The sequence below is a fragment of the Malania oleifera genome, chromosome 13 (genome assembly GCF_029873635.1).
Source record: "Malania oleifera isolate guangnan ecotype guangnan chromosome 13, ASM2987363v1, whole genome shotgun sequence".
In the NCBI taxonomy this organism is placed as follows: Eukaryota; Viridiplantae; Streptophyta; class Magnoliopsida; order Santalales; family Ximeniaceae; genus Malania; species Malania oleifera.
This window is the reverse complement of record NC_080429.1, coordinates 48,351,380-48,370,304: the sequence shown is the minus strand read 5'-3', so window position 1 is coordinate 48,370,304 and position 18,925 is coordinate 48,351,380.

Sequence of the window (18,925 nt, the reverse complement as noted above, 5' to 3'; positions counted from 1 at the left end):
TAGACATTGGAAAAATTATAGTCGTTGGGGACATATAGGGCATTCTCAAATTTGTTTTAAAACGATTTAGCAAAAATAACATTGTTTAACCGTCTTAACCATGGTAAAAATATAAGACAACTTGAGAGTTTCGGGTAGCTAAACCACGATTCGGTCGCCCGAACAGACTCAATGAAAAGAACTATTTTTTGAAGTTCGAACACCTGATTATGAGTTCGGTTTGTTGAAATAGGCGATTCCCACGCTATCCGTGATTCAGGTGCCCGACCCTGAGTTCGGTCTGCCGAATCCATGTGTTCGATAGCCCGAGACAATTTTGAACGTGAAGTTTGGGCTGCTGAGTTGGTGGGAAAAGTTAAAAACAAGGTTCGGTCGCTCATGGACGGTACACTCAAAATGGTTCGGCCGCTCGAAACCCAAGTCAACAAGTTGACTCGTCAAAGGTTTGGTCGCCCGAGGTGTTTTGAACACCTGGGGTTCCGTCGCTCGAAGCCTCACAATTTTTACCTATAATTCCATTTTTCACTTCAATTAATTCTCCTAATATTATAAGTGATTTTGGGGACATCTTATGTGCTTGTGCATGGACCTAAGGTCTTTCTAAGGTCTTTTTGAGCTTATTAGAACTTACATGCATGATATGTGATGGGTGGAGAGGAACGCTCAGTCACTAGTTGTGACTGAAACTCAGTGAGAATCAAATGCACACGAATATATTTCAATCTAAAAAATAGAAAGAACTTCAAAAACAAAACTCTCTCTCTCTCTCGCTCACTGGCTTTACACTCTCAACACACCACACACTTCATTGCACACATACACATCTATTTATAGTAAATCATACAATAATATAATCAACAATTGTGGGAGTTAAACTTCAACAAAGGTGGGCTAGTAGGTGGAGTAGGCTACCTGCCAGTCTCCAATGTCAACAGCGGTGGGTTGTCGGCCATCTCCAAATTCAGTCAAGTTTAGTTTTCAACATCCCCCCTTAAACTTGACTCTCCTAACTTTGTCATTCTGAGCATTGTCTTCAATCTTGCAAAAATATCATCCCTAAGTGGTTTTGTGAAAATGTCAACAATTTGATTATACGTTCTGCAAGATATCAACTCCACTTCTTTATTCTTGACATGCTCCTTAATAAAAATGATACCTTGTATCAATATGTTTGCTTCTTTCATGGTAAACTGAATTTTTTGGAAGTGCAATTGCTGATCGTTGTCAATGTAGACTTCTGTGGGGTTATCTTGAAGAAAGCCCAGATACTTCAGTACATTCCTAATCCATATACCATGACAAACAACTGAGCTAGCAGCAACATACTTAGCTTCACATGATGACAACGTTATGATGGGTTGCTTCTTCGAAGACCATGTAAACGCTGTATCTCCCATGAAAAATGTGAATCCCATCGTACTTTTTCTTTCATCAAGATCTCTTCCCCAATCGCTATCTGAATAGCCAATAAGTTTGAAATCACCTTTTTATGAATAGAACATACCATCGGTGATGGTACTCTTGACATATCAAAGTATCCTTTTTGCTGCATTAAGGTGGGACTGGTCAGGAGTCTCTATGTACCTGCTGACAAGTCCAACTCCATAGAGTATATCTGGTCTGGTGCACGTTAAATACCTCAAGCTTCCAACCAAACTCTTGAAATAAGTGGGGTCATCTCCTTCCTCATTCTTTCTTAACTCCAATCCCATTTCAACCGGAGTTGTCACAGGGTTGCATTTGTCCATCCCAAACTTCTTCAGTACTTCTTTTGCATAGTGGCTCTGGGAGATGAAGATTCCTTTCTCGCTTTGCACAACTTCTATGCCAAGGAAGTGAGCCATCTGGCCAATATCCATCATTTCGAATTCTTTGACCATGCTCCTCTTAAAAGTGGCAAACATCTCTGGATTGTTTTCGGAGAACATCAGATCAACATATAGGCAGGCTATCAACATGCTTCCATTTGTCTCCATCTTTATGTATAGCGCATGCTCGTAGGGACACTTCTCAAATCCATTCTTTTAGAAGTAGTCATCAATCCTCATGTTCCATGCACGAGGTGCCTACTTCAAGCCATAGAGTGCTTTCTTCAACTTGTACACTCTATCTTCTTTGTCCTTCTTCACATATCCAGGTGGTTGATCGATATAAATCTCTTCTTCAAAAAAATTGTTCAGAAATGCTGATTTCACATCCAATTGGTAAATCTTCCATCCATATACAAGTGAGAGTATATGCATGCAAATAAAATGCCCAAAATAAAATACTCTCTTTAAAAATGATTTTGAGATGAAACAAGTGAAAGAGAGTTAGAGAGAGTTGCTCAAAATATTTTTCCCCAAAAGAATGATTTAAATAATAAAAAACATTTTGGGGGAACTTTGATTAACAAATGATTAGAGAGATTTGGAGTTAATCAAAGTTTCTAATCAAAGCAAATCAAGCGGTATTTATAGACTTTATAAAAATTATGACCGTTGCCCAAAATAAAATACTCTCTTTAAAAATGATTTTGAGATGAAACAAGTGAAAGAGAGTTAGAGAGAGTTGCTCAAAATATTTTGCCCCAAAAGAATGATTTAAATAATAAAAAACATTTTGGGGGAACTTTGATTAACAAATGATTAGAGAGATTTGGAGTTAATCAAAGTTTCTAATCAAATCAAATCAAGCGGTATTTATAGACTTTATAAAAATTATGACCGTTGGGGATATGCTCGGTATTATTAGAAAAGTTTAATTAATTTTTAACCCTAATTATCCCAATTAAAAAATTGCAACCCGAGAGATTCGGTTGCCTAAGCCGTAGGTTTGGTCGCCCAAACACTCACAAAATTAAGGCATTTTTTGAAGTTTGGGTGCCCAAGTGCAGGTTCGGTAGCCCAAACAAAAGTTAGAAACCTTCGTTCATAGGTTCGGGTGCCCGTGTACCCCATGGGGTTAGACCCTCCTTCAGTATTGTATCATGTATGTTTATTTGATACAAAGACATGTTAGGTTACTATATTCACACCTGGGACCCATCTACGGGTTCGGGGCGTGACAGCTTGGTATTAGAGGTAAATTAGGTTGTTAGGTCTTGTAGACTTGTTTAGGCGTATTTATGTGTACATACCAGAGTATAAGATGTAGGAAATGGGTAAAGTAGGTTGAAGGTTGTGTTGTTGCTAGACGGGGACTCATTGGCGGTGTTCTGTGTTTTTCCTAAAATGACGATTTCATAAAAATCACGGCAAACCATTGATGGATTCGTGTCGGTGTGATAGGTCAGACCTAAACCCGTGAGACTGGTAGTTAACATGATTAGGTAGCAATGATTGTGTTAATTGTGTACGATATAGGAATTCTAACCGATTTCTATTCTATTTTCAGAATGGAGCCCAATGATAACAACTTGGATAGTGGCTCCAAGGGGACTGCGAGTGATGAGTCTCCTTCCGTGCCTTAGGATTTGATGAGGCAGGTCATGCGGGAGATCGGGCAGAGTGTTAGGAGACATGAGCACTCTTCTATGGCTACGGGTTATACGATAGAGAGGTTTACCCATATCCACCCTCTCGACGTTTACAGGAGGACCCGATCCAATAGTAGCAGAAAACTAGGTGCAGAAGATCAAGAAGATAGTGGAGGTTCTACACTGCATTGACCAACATAAGGTTTTCTTCTTTACATTTCAGTTGGCAGGAGAAGCGGAAAGATGGTGGGCGGTTGTGAGTTTGCTTGAGAAGCAGAGGGCCAGTCCATCTTGTATGACGTGGAGTCGTTTCAAGGAGGTATTTTTCGAGAGATACTTCTCGGCTTCCACTCGTGATGCAAAGGCCAATGAGTTCTCAAGCCTGAATTAGGGAACCCTGACGGTGCAGAGGTAAGCCTCCAGATATATTGAGCTATCTCGTTTTGCACCGTACTTGGTTCCTAATGAGTTTGAGAAGGCGCGGAGATTTGAGAAGGGTTTGAGGAAGGATATCCGCCGGCTTATGGGGATGCTACAGATCCGTAAGTTTTCTGTTCTAGTGGATAAAGCCACCATAGTTGAAACTGACCCCCAGGGAGAGGAGGTGGTGTAAGAACAGAGGAAGAGGCCAGTATCTTCTGGGTCTTAGACTGGTTCTTGACAGGGACAGTGGAAGAAGAAAAAGAACTACAGTTCGGGTTATCGGAAAAATACTGAGTGGAAGATTTCTCAGGAGGATCTATCCTCCACACCATGCGCCAAGTGTCGTAAATGGCACGATGGTGAATGTCCGCCATTATGGGGTAATTGCTACAACTATGACAAATTGGGCCACATCATGTCACAGAGCTGTTAGGCATAGAGGAGAGATATGCCTGCATAGAGCTAGAACCGTGGAAGTAATGTAATGCCTCGGGGAAACTACTAGGAAAACATGGCTCCGACGAGGGTGTACTCCCTTACTCCAGTAGATGTGGAACATGCTAGGAATATGGTGACAGGTACCATGTTATTGCTTTCGAATAGAGTTTTTATTTTATTTGATTCGGGAGCAACCCATTCGTTTATATCTTCTAGTTTTGTGAAATTTTATGGGGTTGAAACCTGAGTGATGGATGAGTGGTTGTCTGTGGCTACACTGGCTGGGAGTGTAACGATTTGTGGTAGGATGTTGGGAAATTGCCCAATGGTTATTTAGGGAAGACTACTACCAGTGAATCATGTAGTATACGACGTGTTTGGGTTTGACGTCATACTGGGGATGGATTGGCTATTCTCTAGTTATGCGGTGATTGATTTTCGTAGGAAGGTAGTAGTGTTTCAACCTCTTAGGGAGTAGGAGTATGGGTTCATGGGATCGTGTGTGCATTCGACGCCATAGATTCTATCAGCCATACAAGCGAGGAGGTTACTCTTGGATGGATGTCAGGGGTACCTAGCTTACATGAAAGAACCACCGTGGGATGAGTTGAAGCTCGAGGATATTCGAGTGGTTAACGAATTCCTGAATGTGTTTCTAGAAGACTTACCCAACATACCTCCAGATCGTGAGGTGGAGTTTGTGATAGAGTTGCTGCCTGGTAAGGCGCCAATTTCTAAAGCTTTATACTAGATGGCTCCATTTGAACTTAAAGAGTTGAAGGAGAAGTTGCAGGAACTACTGGACAAGGGCTTTCTTCAACCTAGTGTTTCATCCTGAGGAGCTCTAGTCTTGTTTGTGAAGAAGAAGGACGGGTCGATGCATATGTACGTTGATTACCGTTAGATCAACAAGGTGACTATGAAGAATTGTTACCTCTTGCCTCGTATTGATGATCTCTTTGACCAGCTATAGGGGACTCAGGTCTTTTCTAAGATCGACCTACGGTGAGGATATCATCAGGTGAGGGTTCGATCTATGGATGTTGCGAAAACTGCTTTTCGAACCATATACAACCACTACGAGTTCTTAGTCATGTTGTTTGGGCTGACAAATGTTCTGACATTGTTCATGGATCTAATGAACAGAGTTTTCCATGAGTACCTAGACCAATTTGTAGTGGTATTCATCGACAATATTCTGGTATACTCGAGGAGTACAGAAGAGCATGAAAATCATCTAAGGTTGGTCTTATAGATTCTACAAGAGAGGAAGCTATACGCCAAACTGAAGAAATGTGAGTTATAGTTGAATCAGGTTGCATTTTTAGGCCATAGGATGTCTAAGGGCGGTATCTCAGTTGATCCTAACAAGATTGAAGTTGTGGTCGACTGGACGAGACCGAAGAGTGTGTAGGAGGTTCAGACTTTCCTAGGATTGACAGGTTATTATCATCGATTCATGGAGGGATTCTCTAAGTTGTCTAGGCCTCTGACACGATTGAATAGGAAGGGTGTGAAGTTTTATTGGATCAAAGATTGCGAGCAATGTTTCCAGGAGTTAAAACGGCAACTGGTTATTGCCTCGGTATTGACCATTCCTTTTTGGAATGGCGATTTTGTGATCCATAGCGACACATCTCTAAAGGGTTTGGGATGTGTGCTTATGTAACAAGGTAAGTTAATAGCATATGCTTCTCGGAAACTCAAGGAATATGAGAAGAATTACCCTACGCATGATCTGGAATTGGCCGCTGTAGTTTATGCGTTAAAGATCTGGAGAAACTACCTGTATGGTGTTTAGTGTGAGATTTTCACTCACTATAAAATCCTTAGGTACTTTTTCACATAGAAAGAGTTGAATATAAGGTAAATAAGGTGGCTTGAACTGATCAAGGACTACGATTGCACAATCAGTTATCACCTAGGAAAGCTAACGTGGTAGTTGATGCGTTGAGTTGGAAGTCAGAGCATGTGGCAGTATCTGCAGTTGTAGCTCAGCATCATATCATATGGGATCTGGAAAGTCTCGACATAGAGTTGGTGGCAAGAGATCATGAGGCTTTCATTGTTAGCTTTGTGATCAAACCGACTTTGTTTGAGCGTATTAAAGTCACGTAGGCTAGTGATGTGGAGTTAGCTGAGACTGTGGAGAAAGTGTAGCAGGGGTTGGCTCTGGATGTTAACATCTCTGAGGGAGGTGTTTTGAGGTTTGGGACTAGGCTATGTATTCCAAACAATGACGAGATTAGGAAGACGATTCTGGAGGAAGCGCATCGTTCTTTGTATACGGTACATCCTGGTAGCACGAAGATGTATTGGGATTTGCGCAATTCCTTGTGGTGGAGTGGTATGAAAAAAGAGATTGCTTAGTTCATGGAGCAATGTTTGACATATCAGCAGGTGAAAGCTGAACATCAGAGGCCCGCAGGGCTGTTACAGCCCTTAGCTATTTTGGAGTGGAAATAGGAGCACATTTCAATAGATTTTGTCATCAGATTGCCGCCAGTGCTTCACAGGCGGAATGCCATTTGGGTAATCATGGACAGGTTAACGAAATCTGCTCACTTTGTACTGATAAAGGTTAGTTACCCTTTGAGTAGGCTAGTAGACCTGTACGTGTAGGAGATAGTTAGAATGCATGGGGTACCAGTGTCCATTGTGTCAGATCGAGACCCGAGGTTTACTTCCCAATTCTTAAAAAGCTTGCAGAAAGTGCTGGGGATAAAGCTTACTTTCAGTACAATGTTCCACCCCGAGACTAATGGACAGTCAGAGAAGACGATACAAATCTTGGAGGATATGTTACAGGCTTGTGTATTAAACTTTGGTGGTAGTTGGATTCAGTTTTGTTGACCTTATTGGTCATCCCGATTTTGATTATGACAAATACTCATTGTATCTAATGAGTGTTTGAGGTTTTGTGCAGGAACTAAAATTGTTAAAGATCGAGAGGTGCACAAAAAGGAACTAAAGTTAAAGACCCATTTATCGATTGTATTGTATTTAATTCATATGCAAAGAGTCTGTAGTAGTAAATAGGTCTTTGGTTTGTAATAAGCTCACACACATCACATGCATGATAATATGTAAGTTCAAACAAATCATAAATGAAAAATGACCTTAGAAATACGGTCGACCGACACCGAACTTCTTCGGTGTCTTCAAAATTGGACCTCAAGTGATCTTAGGACACTCACCTTTGCACTTGCATGTATTAGGCACTTGAATAAGGTTTGTATGTTTTGAGACAGGACCGAAATGCACACTTTGTGCACTTTCGGTCACCCCGACCAAGGCAGTTCATTTTGGCCTGATCAACCGAAACAAACCTGGGTCAACAATTGACCAAGGTCCTGGTCGACCGAACCAGTGTAGTTCAAAACTCATGGTCGATCGAAACCCTCTCTGGTCAACAATTTGACCATCTGGTCGACCGAGCCAATTTTGTACTCAACCTACCTGGTCGACCGAGGATCCTTGGGAAAAATCCCAATGATCTGGTCAACCAAACTAGCCAGTTCAAAATGGCCCGGTCGACCGAACCTTCGAGAAATGGGAAATCGCCCACTTACGGTCGACCAAGCCTTCAGTTCATGTAAAAACCCAAAATGTGAAAAAATGGGTTTAAATATTGAGAGGGGCAAAATTGGAAATTTTTAGGTCAAGTGCTATAAAAGGAAATTTCTATTACTTCTTCATTAAGTAAACTCAATCCTATTTCTCTCTCTCTCTAAACTCTCTCTACTCTCTCCTTCTCTCTAGAATTCTTCACCGATCATTAATGGAATCAAAAAACGAAAGCTACCCAGAGGATCGTGGAAGGATTCTCTACAACTTCTACTGATCGGAATCTCGTTTCGGAGATTTTTGGGTTTCAGCAAAAAATCGAGGTAAGGCTCGATTTTTAATTCTAATCCAGTAGTTTTGTAGGTATCAGTCTTGTGAGTATATTCTGTACTATGATCGGTTCGCTGTTTAGGGACCTTGGAGTTCGGGATTTGCTTACGGGGTTAAGGTAAGGGGAACTATGTTTATATTGGTTATTTTCGAAATCGGACTCGATGGAACTGTGGTCCATGGTGCTGTGTATGTTTTGGCTACTCATTTAAGGGGATCTAATGGGAAAAACTATGGGTTTTTCAGTATTATAGTTTTGGGAAAAAAGGGGCGACGGGATGAATCCTGGGTTTTGTTGAAAATCGAGTATATGTGTGATTTATACTATGATATTGGGATGACCGTGCCTTGATTTTGTTTAAACTATATTTGTTTGGAAAACCATGATTTAGATTACCAAATGAGTGTGGTTTGTTTGGTTATATAAGCATGCATGTGTGTGTGATATGTTGAAGTGCTAGTAGGAACGCGGTTCCGAAATTATTCCAGGTACTGAGAGTGGCCGGCTCTATATCCGAGGGCATGTGTATCACCAGCCACGTTGGCAAGACTGGCCGGCTCTATATCCGAGGGCGTGAGCCTATTCCGGCAGATCAGGATGAAGGGTGTGGATCCACTAGTTAGTGCCGGTACGATGTCATGGGAGTCGAGGACTAGCCATGTGCCGGTGGCGCCGTGCTTCACGGGTTGGCTACGGGCCAACGCTGGAATGCCAGACTGGCTTTGGGCCAATAGGTGTGATGACACCGGGTTACTGATCATGTGTGTGTATTGTGACGGGGTTGCGTATAAATGGCCTTCGTATGTGTGCGTGTATGCACTATGTAAATTAGTACTGGAGTGCATTTAACTGCGTGTATGTTGTATCATGATAACACTCAAATGCCACATACCGATATAACTTGTGTTCTTCCTTACTGAGAGGTGTCTTACCCCTATTGTACGTACATTTTTACAGGTCTTTCAGGTAACCGGAACTAGTGTCCTGGTATAGGGAGCGTAGTGGCTGGTGTATTACGTTAGCACTTGGGTAAGTGCTAGGACTGTAGTTTTGTTGGGTTGCCATTTTGAGTTATATTTGGGCACCCAGTTTGTTTGTTTTGTTATACCCATGTTCTGCTCTTGTATAGACTCTGGTATGGTACTGCATATGTTGATATAGAATGACTTTTTCCGTTGCGTATATGATTATGATTGGATGTGTTTAGGGTGCCTGGGAACCCCACGGGGTCGGGTCCTCATCCAATGTACTGTATCTGTGATGATTTATATGATACAGGGACAAGTTAGGTTACAATTTTCACCCCCGAGTCCCATTTTTGGGTTCGGGGCGTGACACTTCAAAAACCCCATAGTCGACCGAACCATATGAATTTTGGTCAACCAAAACTGTTTTGGTTAATCGGACCTCTTGGGTTGCCCTGATTTTTACCATGGTTAAACATCTTTTAAATAGGGTTAAAATATTTGAAATGTCATTAAACTTTCCTAATAATACCCAATAGGTCCCTAACAGTCATATCTCTTCCCATGTCTATGTATATGAGATCATTTGTGCAAATTAGGACAAGATTAGCATAATTGATTAAGAAAAATTCTATGAAAATCCCAAAATCTATACTACTCATTTTCACACCCCATTCACTCATACTTACCTTCTACTATTGCCTAAACTCTCTGTAAGTTGATTGAGTATTTGTTTAGAAAGGTTTACTCTCCTTGTTCTGTTTGGATTGATACGATTTTATTGAGAGCTAAACATAAGTATTCTTAGGGGACTTTGTTAATAAGTCTCTCCTAAGAAGACATTTATTTGATCTTCTAAGGTTGTATATTCATTGCAATATCTTGAGAAGATCATATAGTATTTTGGTTGCAAAATCTTTTCATAATCACTCTCAAATATCTATTATGCTTTATATTGAAATGGACAATAAGAGGAAAAAAAAAAAAAAAGGAAAAAATGCATCAAAACACCAAAAAAAAAAAAGAAGAAGCCTAATTATTAGTTTATTATTATTATTATTATTATTCTTATTTCTATTTTTATTTTAGGATACTATTATTATTAGTCTATTATTATTACAAAACAAACAAAATACAAAAAAGAAGAAAAAAAATGCTTATAAAAGGTCACGGGTCACGCACACACGCAGGGAAGGCAGACGCAGTTCATCCACCACCCTTAGAGGCTCTCTCTCGCTGATTTTCTCGATTTTTTTTCCATTTTCTCCCCTTCTCTCACCTACTCTCATCTCTCCAACTTCACACTAGATCTACCGCCATCCTCCACCAACTCCACTCTCCGACCACGATACTAGCATTATCCGGCCAGGACACTGAGCCTCGACTATCCGGTTCTCCCAAATGCTCACCTTTCCTCTCTCACAGCAACCCATCACCACCACCACAACCGCCTCCCAGTCCTCCCATTGCCACCCTCTCGATTCCACCTCAGCACCAACCTTCCACTGTCATCTTCTTCTTGAGCCACCGTACCAACCACCATCCGCACCACACAATCGCCAAACCACTACGACGATCACCATCGTCTTCACCTGGCTAGCAGCACATCCGACCACCTCATCTCCGCTCTCTGACCACCACCAACACCATCAGACACTCCAAATTGAACCAGACCTCTCCATGAAGACCCGACACAATAAAAGTTGACTTTGTGTCCCAAAAATTGGAAGACCCTTTTGAGAAACCTGACCGAGCCCCGGTTTGTTTTCAATGAGTCTCGGTACTTTTATCGAGTCCCGGTGTTTTTTATTGAGTCTTGATTTGTTTTCAATGAGTCCCGGTGATTTTATCGAGTCTCGGTGTTTTTACTGAGTCCCGATTTGTTTTCAATGAGGCCCGGTGCTTTTATCGAGTCCCTGTGTTTTTACCGAGTCTCAATTTTTTTTCAATGAGTCCCGGTGCTTTTACGAGTCTTGGTGTTTCTACCGAGTCCTTGTTTGTTTTCAATGAGTTCCGGTGCTTTTATCGAGTCCCAGTGTTTTTACCGAGTCCCAGTGTTTTCACCGAACCCCAGTTTGTTTTCATTGAATTCTGAGCATTTTTAAAAAAAATGGATTCCAGGTCCTATTTTTGGGAATTAAGTTTCACTCTTTTCAAAACCGGGCCTCTCTATTTGGGGGAATAAAAATGGATAATAAGAGTTGAAAAAAAAAAGGGAAAAGAAAAAAGGAAAAAATGCATCAAAACACCAAAAAAAAGAAGCCTAATTATTAGTTTATTATTATTAATATTATTCTTATTTCTGTTTTTATTTTAGGGTACTATTATTATTATTAGTCTATTATTATTATTATTATTATCATTATTACAATTATTATTATTATTATTACAAAACAAACAAATTTACAAAAAATAAGAAAACAAAAAATGCCTATAAAAGGTTACAGGGCATGCACACGCAGAGGAGGTAGGCACTGTTCATCCACCACCCTCAGAGGCTCCCTCTCGCTGATTTTCTCGATTTTTTTCCCATTTTCTCCCCTTCTCTCACCCACTCTCATCTCTCCAACTTCACACCAGATCTACCGCCATCCTCCACCATCTCCACTCTTCGGCCACCATAGCAGCATTATCCAGCCACCACACTGAGCCTTGGCTATCCGGTTCTCCTAGATCCTCGCCTCTCCCATCTCACGGCAACCCATCACTGCCACCACAGCCGCCTCTCGGTCCTCCCATCGCCACCCTCTCGGTTCCACCTCAGCACCAACCTTCCACCGTCATCTTCTTCTTGAGCCACCCTCTATCTCAAGCCACCACACCAGCCACCATCCGCACCACACAACTGCCGAACCACCACGGCCATCACCATCGTCTTCACCCGGCTAGTAGCACATTCGACTACCTCATCTCCGCTCTCCGACCACCACCCGACACCATCAAACAACCCAGCCATCTCCAGATCCGGTCACCACACTCGCCTCCAGCCACTTCACGATCCCCGATCTCCCTCTTTGGTCTCCCTCATAGACTCGTCTCCGGCCATCCAGACCACACACAGCCACCTCCCACGGCTCCGGGCACTGTTCATTCATCTTCTCTCCTAACCCGATCTTCTCCCTCTGCACTCCCTCACCCTCACAGTTTCTCCTGCCACTTCACGGCGCTCATAGCCCCACTCTCTCTCGTATACTGCTTCACCTCCCTCCACTCTCACCTGGCACTGCTCCTCACCTTGACCACTTGAGCTCCACCACCATCCTCACAACGACCAGCACCTACCTCATCTCTCGTTCCCCATCCATACCAGCCACAGGTAGATGAGCAGAGCCACCAAAATAAAAACACATAGCCTCCAAAAGAAAAAACAGAGCGGTCGTAGCCGCTCACCCATCCTCTCCAGGAGTCCTTGCATGACCTCTCCGTCACACCGGCGTCACCATCACCCGCCACGATTTTCTACAACTACCGCAGATCCGTCCCCTGTTCCGAGCATCAATGTTTCCAGGTGATTTTGATTCTTGTCTGTTATTCATTTTGTTTGTTTTGCTCGAATTTCTTAGAATATATGTGGTGTTGATGTTGAATTTTTGTGCATTTCTAGAGTTAGTTTTTTGTTAACGTTGCAGGGTCTCCTTCAATTTGTTTCTGCAGTGTATGAACTCGAAATGTGGGAATTGATCCAATGGATGCAAACTATCTGATGAAATGCCTATGTGCCGTGTGTTTAACTGGAATACGATGATAATGTTTTGTTTTGTTTGGGGGAGCTATTGAGAATGGGCATGGTTTGTTTGATAAAATGCCAGAGAGAAGTGTTGGTGGGTATTCTAAGTTGGGGAATGTTGACATTGCAAGAGTAGTGTCTATGAGAAGCCAGAGAGAGATTTGGTTTCATGGGGAGTTCATTTTCTTGCAAAATGGTGGGTTATGTCTACGAGGCTGTGAGGTGTTTGTGAAAATGCCGAAGTGAAGATACACACACTTGGACACCCACATACACACACTGTTTGAACACTTCTACATACACTGCTAACATGCATTTACACACACCCTACACATGCTTTCATGTGCCTATGCACAACATTCATATGCTACTTTCATTAAGCTATGTTGGCATGGCTGTGAGGTGTTTGTGAACACTTTTCACACACTATTCACTCACTACACAAACACATTTACACACTCTTTCACACACCCTCATAAACTAACTTTCTAACTTATACTAACTTTTACCAATATTTTATTTATTGGTTTACATTCATGCTAACTCTAACCCATGCATACTAACATTTATTTATTTACACACACATCATCATCCTTTCATGGATATGCTAGTCATCTCATATCATACATGCATGCGGGTCCATTCTTATATATGCATTACATCATTATCCATGTCCTTATTCATCCATGCATGCATATGCACACCCGCTCACACACCTCATGTGTCATTTTTCATTCATGCATGCATGCATATGCATGCTCATTCACACACCATGCCCGCATGTTAATTCACACACCATGCACACGCATGCTCATTCTCATTCATGCTCACAAATACTTCATGCATCACTTGCATATTCCAACATACACCTAAACATACACAACCCACGCGGAAGGCAACACGTGTTGACTTGAGATGGTCTCAACCAAGACCTTAAACTGGTTTTCTCCCGGGGTAGTCAATGTTTGACTGGTTCACCCCTCCCGAATCGATTAGCACCAATTTTCTTCATTTTATTTATTTAGTATCATTTCAATGTTTGAAAAGTTCACAAAAATTCACGAAAATGTCTAAAAAAAATCATAAATTTTTTTTTTTCAAAATAACCATACTCCTGAGCCCACCTCTGGTGACGCAAACTGATTCTACCCCTAACGAGGTAGTAATCAAGTGTTCTAACCACACTCCATAAGGTTAGTGACAACTTCATCACACTTTATTTTTCCATGAAAATTCTTTTTCAAAATACACATCCTATTTTTCCCAGTTCGCATCCGCACCCATCTGCCAGGGTCTTTGGCGGGCTCGGGATGTCGTGACAGCTTGGTGACTCCACTAGGGAAATTGGGTGTTTCGATCTCTTCAATTCGTCGTACATTTGCAAGGCTCTCGATTTCGTCCTCGTGAATCGACCCTCGTGCTTCATGCATGATACGCCATGCTTCCCGTGCCTCTACACAATGTAGAAGGGTCATATTGTGGTTCCTTTTGTACAACACCTCACCATAAAAAAAGAATCCTATGGCCAACCTCCTGATCGTTTTTCGGTCATTGTTGGTGGCTCCTTCAGGGTACTCATTTTGCTGGATGTATGTCATAATATCGTGGAACCAAGGCTTTCCATCAGCCTCTTCTACCACTACACAGTGAGCGGGCTCTAACTGCATTCTGATTCGAATCGGCTCAAACTCTACTCCAGGTTCTACTTTGATCAAGGCTGCTAGGTGGCCAACGCTGTCGCAACATTCCCAGGCAAAACGAAGCGAATGAAAAATGAATTTAAATTTTCATGAAAATTGGTGTAATGGAGTCACTACTAACCTTTTAGTGTGGTTAGAACACTTGATTACTACCCAATTAAGGGTAGAATCGGTCTGAATTACCATAGATGGGCTCGGGAGTACCATTACACCAAGGGAAGGTATTCGCACCCCCTACGCGCCCGTTCTTACAAACGGTACCAGATTAGTCAAAAATTATCCCAAAATTAATTTAATAAGCCTTTAAAATTACTCCCTTTTTAAAATTGTAAAATAAATACCCGAAGAAAAATAACATATAGGTATTCTCTCATAACCAGGACATATCGTGCTTCGAAAACCTCAACACCCTTTGTAGACACCCTATTTTTGCCCTAACCAAATAGAACGAGGGGTTCCCTTATTATTATTATTATTATTAGTATTTTTATTAGTTTATTTATTCTTACTATTATTATTATTAATTTTCATTAGTCTTATTATTATTACTATTATTACTATTTTATTTATTATTATTATTATTATTTTTCATTAGTATTATTATTATTACTTTTATTTTTATTTTTTACTTCTATTTATATTATTTATTATTATTATTATTATAATTTATTTTCATTGCTATTAATATTATTTTTAACTTTTATTATTATTAGTATTTTTATCTTTATTAGTACTATTATTATTATTATTTATTTATGTTATTATTATTATTATTATTATTTTGTTATTATTTTACTTATTTTTATTACCTTATTATTATTATTATTATTATTATTATTACCATAATAGTAGTTATACTCATAATATTATTTCCAAAAGAAAAATACCATAAAATAAGAAAAATAAAATCCCAAAAGGAAAGTTGTTTTAGGGTTTTGGAATTTTTTTTTATATAATGGCAATAAGGGTTCACACAAGGGAGGGGCGCGCGCTGCACACACACAGCACGGAGGTAACCCTAAGAAAATTTTTTTCGCTGCACAACGCCTCCTCACGACAACCTCCCACACCCACGAGCAGCTCCCCTGTTGCAACATCTCCCTCACGCACAGCAGCCCCCCTCTCCTGTGTCCTTCCAACAACCCTCACAGCTCCATCCTCACCTGCAGCTCTGGACCGCACCAGAAAACTGGCCCACGCCGTTCGTCTCCGTCGCCATCGCCCCACTCCACTCGCCCTCGTCATCATCTCTCCTAGCCCCTCACAACAGCCCCACCTCCAACAGTCGTAGCAGCTCCATCATCCTCGGCCGCGAGCTCCACCAGATCTGGCCACCCTCTTGATTTCACCACAATAATAGATCGCCGGCGTTCTCACTCCCAGATCCTCATAGCCAGACTCTCAATGCCAAACTTGCAACCACCCGCCTTGGCCAAGATCTTCTCACGGCTCTCTGCAACTCCACAGCAGCCACGAGCCACCATCACCGCCGGACCTCATCAACACCCACCAACCAATGAACCTCCGGCAACCACCACTCTCTGCAACCTCCGGCAACCCCCCTCTGTAAGTCCCTGCACATGTACAAACACTTACACTGAACACCCACACACACACACATACACGGAACCCCTACCCAGATTCCTGCACATATAAGTTATTTACTATTATTATAATAAGCCTTTTTTATTTTTTATTTTGTAATATTATTTATGTGTTTTAATGTTGTAATACTTTTAGTAATAGGTCTGTATTTATTTATGTTTTATTGTTAATATTTGAAATGCAATTATTGTCTTGAATATTTATTTATGGTTTTTGTTGTGTTAATATATTTTAAGTGCAATGTATTTAGTTGGTTTGTATATTTATTCATGATTTCTTTGTTGATTTTGTAACATTGAATATGTAATAGTCATTCTATTTGCTTGTATCATATTTAGGGTTTTCATCATTATTGTTAATTTCAATATGTAATATGTTAGTGTTTTAGGGTTTATTTTGTTGCCATTATAATATTCAATGTGTAATATATTCATCTTATTGGGTTATATGCTTATTTTCGGTTCTTTGTTTTTATTGTAATATTTAATGGGTAATATGTGCACCTTATTTGCTTGTATAATTATTTCGGGTCCTTATTTATTTATTGATATTGTGACATTTAATGGGTAATATATTTATCTTATTTGATTGTGTAATTATTTAGGGTTTTTTATTATTATTATGATATTATTTAATGTGTAATGTGATTATTTCATTTAGTTGCACAATTATTTAGGGTATTCTTGATCATTATTTTATTATTGCTCCCATCTTTATCATTTTATATTATTGCTTACTAATGTTAAAGCTTATTTGTTCCCATATTTATCCTTACATATCTACATATTGATTTTAAAATTGATTGTTTCCATAATTTCATTACTTTGTTGTTATACTCATAATTGTGTAATTACATACTAATTTTAGAATTGATTTGTTTCCATATTGTATAGTTTACATTTTAATTGTAGGATTGATTTGTTTCTTTAATTATTTCCATATTGTATATATTTATATATATTGTTATATTGTTATATTATTGTCGTATTGTTATATTGTTATTGTTGTAGCGAATATTCCTATAGTGTACATTGTTATATTGTTATATGGTGTATATGAGTGTAATGTTATATTAAGTATGTTGTTATATTTAGTATTCTTAGATCACACGTTCATATTAAGAATATTGACATATTTTAGTATTATATTAAGTTTAGTATCTTATTCTATATTATTGTTATTATTATGTTTTGTATTATTATTAGTGTATTTTTTTTTTAGTATTTTAATATATATGGTATTGTTTTAGTATCTTTAGTATCTTCATATATATAGTATATGGTGTTTTATTGCTAATTATATGTATTGTGATAGTTTAATATCTTAGTTTATTATCCTATTATCATGTATTGAAACCTCCCAAAGAATTTGGTAAATATTTTGAATTATTTATGAAAAAATCTATAAATTTTGAAAATAAATCTGGGAGCTATTTTTGTAAATTATTTTCGATTTTTTATCCCTATGATTTTATTGCGGGGGTATGAGCCTTCGGGCATCACGTACCCTAAGCTCTGAGGGAATATATGTATATATATGTATATATTGTATTTATTTATTTATTTATTTTTTATGTGTATTTATAAATTCATAAAAAGGAGTAATTTAAAGACTTAATAGATTAACTTAGGGATAATTTCAAATTAATTAGGTACCGTTCGTAAGAACGGGCGCATAGGGGGTGCTCGTACCTTCCCCTCGCGTAACCGAACTCCCGAGCCTAACTCTGGTAACATAGACCCATTCTACCCCTAACGGGGTAGTAATCATGTGTTCTAACCACACTAAAAGGTTAGTGGCGACTCCGACATTTCATGTTTTTCTTGAAAATTAAAACTGATTTTTAATTTCGCCGCCCGGGGCACACGCGCTCCCGGGACGCCGCGACACTCTTCTTTGCAATCATCGGGATTGAAAAATCGAGAAAATAGGTTTTTACAAAAAATAACTCCCACATATTTTAAAATTTATAGGATTTTTCTAAGGAAAATAATATTTTTGAAACCTTGGGAGGTTTTGGGCTCATTCGGGGTAAAAATGATTTCCTGGACCTTGAAAATGTTTTTGTGATTTTTTTTAAAGTGTGAAAACTTTTTTGTGACTTTTATAATTTTTCAATATTTTTCCCAAACTTAAAAATAGCACAAATAAAATTAAGACAAAACTCATAGAAGTCAAAGTTAGAAAATATTTTTGAAATTTTTCCTAAAAACTATTGTGATTTTTTTTGGCATTTATGATTTTTTTTTGTGGATTTTTTCGAATTATTAGACGTTTAAAGGAAAGAAAAAAAATCACATACTAAATAAAACAGTAAACCGGTTCCATACCGACTCAAGGGTTCAAACAATTCGCAGAGAGATAAACGGGGTTTAGGTTCAAGATTGAACCTAACCTTGGGTTTGACTCCTTGATTCATAACTTCATACCCCATTTATTACACTTCAGAATGTAACCCAGGAAGAGAATGTCAATTAGTTTTACCTCTCGTCTTCCTCTCCTCCGGTCTTCTTTTCTTGTCAGTGAGTCTACAGGGGCCAGTCTACAGCGTCTTCTCGAGGGTGGTTGTTGAGCTCAAACTCGATGCACTACGGAGTGCTTTCTTCAGATGGGGTGACCCGGCACCAGTAGGAAACGAGATCGGTTGACCACTTGATCTTCTTAGAGAATGAAACGTAATTCACTCCATTTAACAATCAACAGGAGATGAGA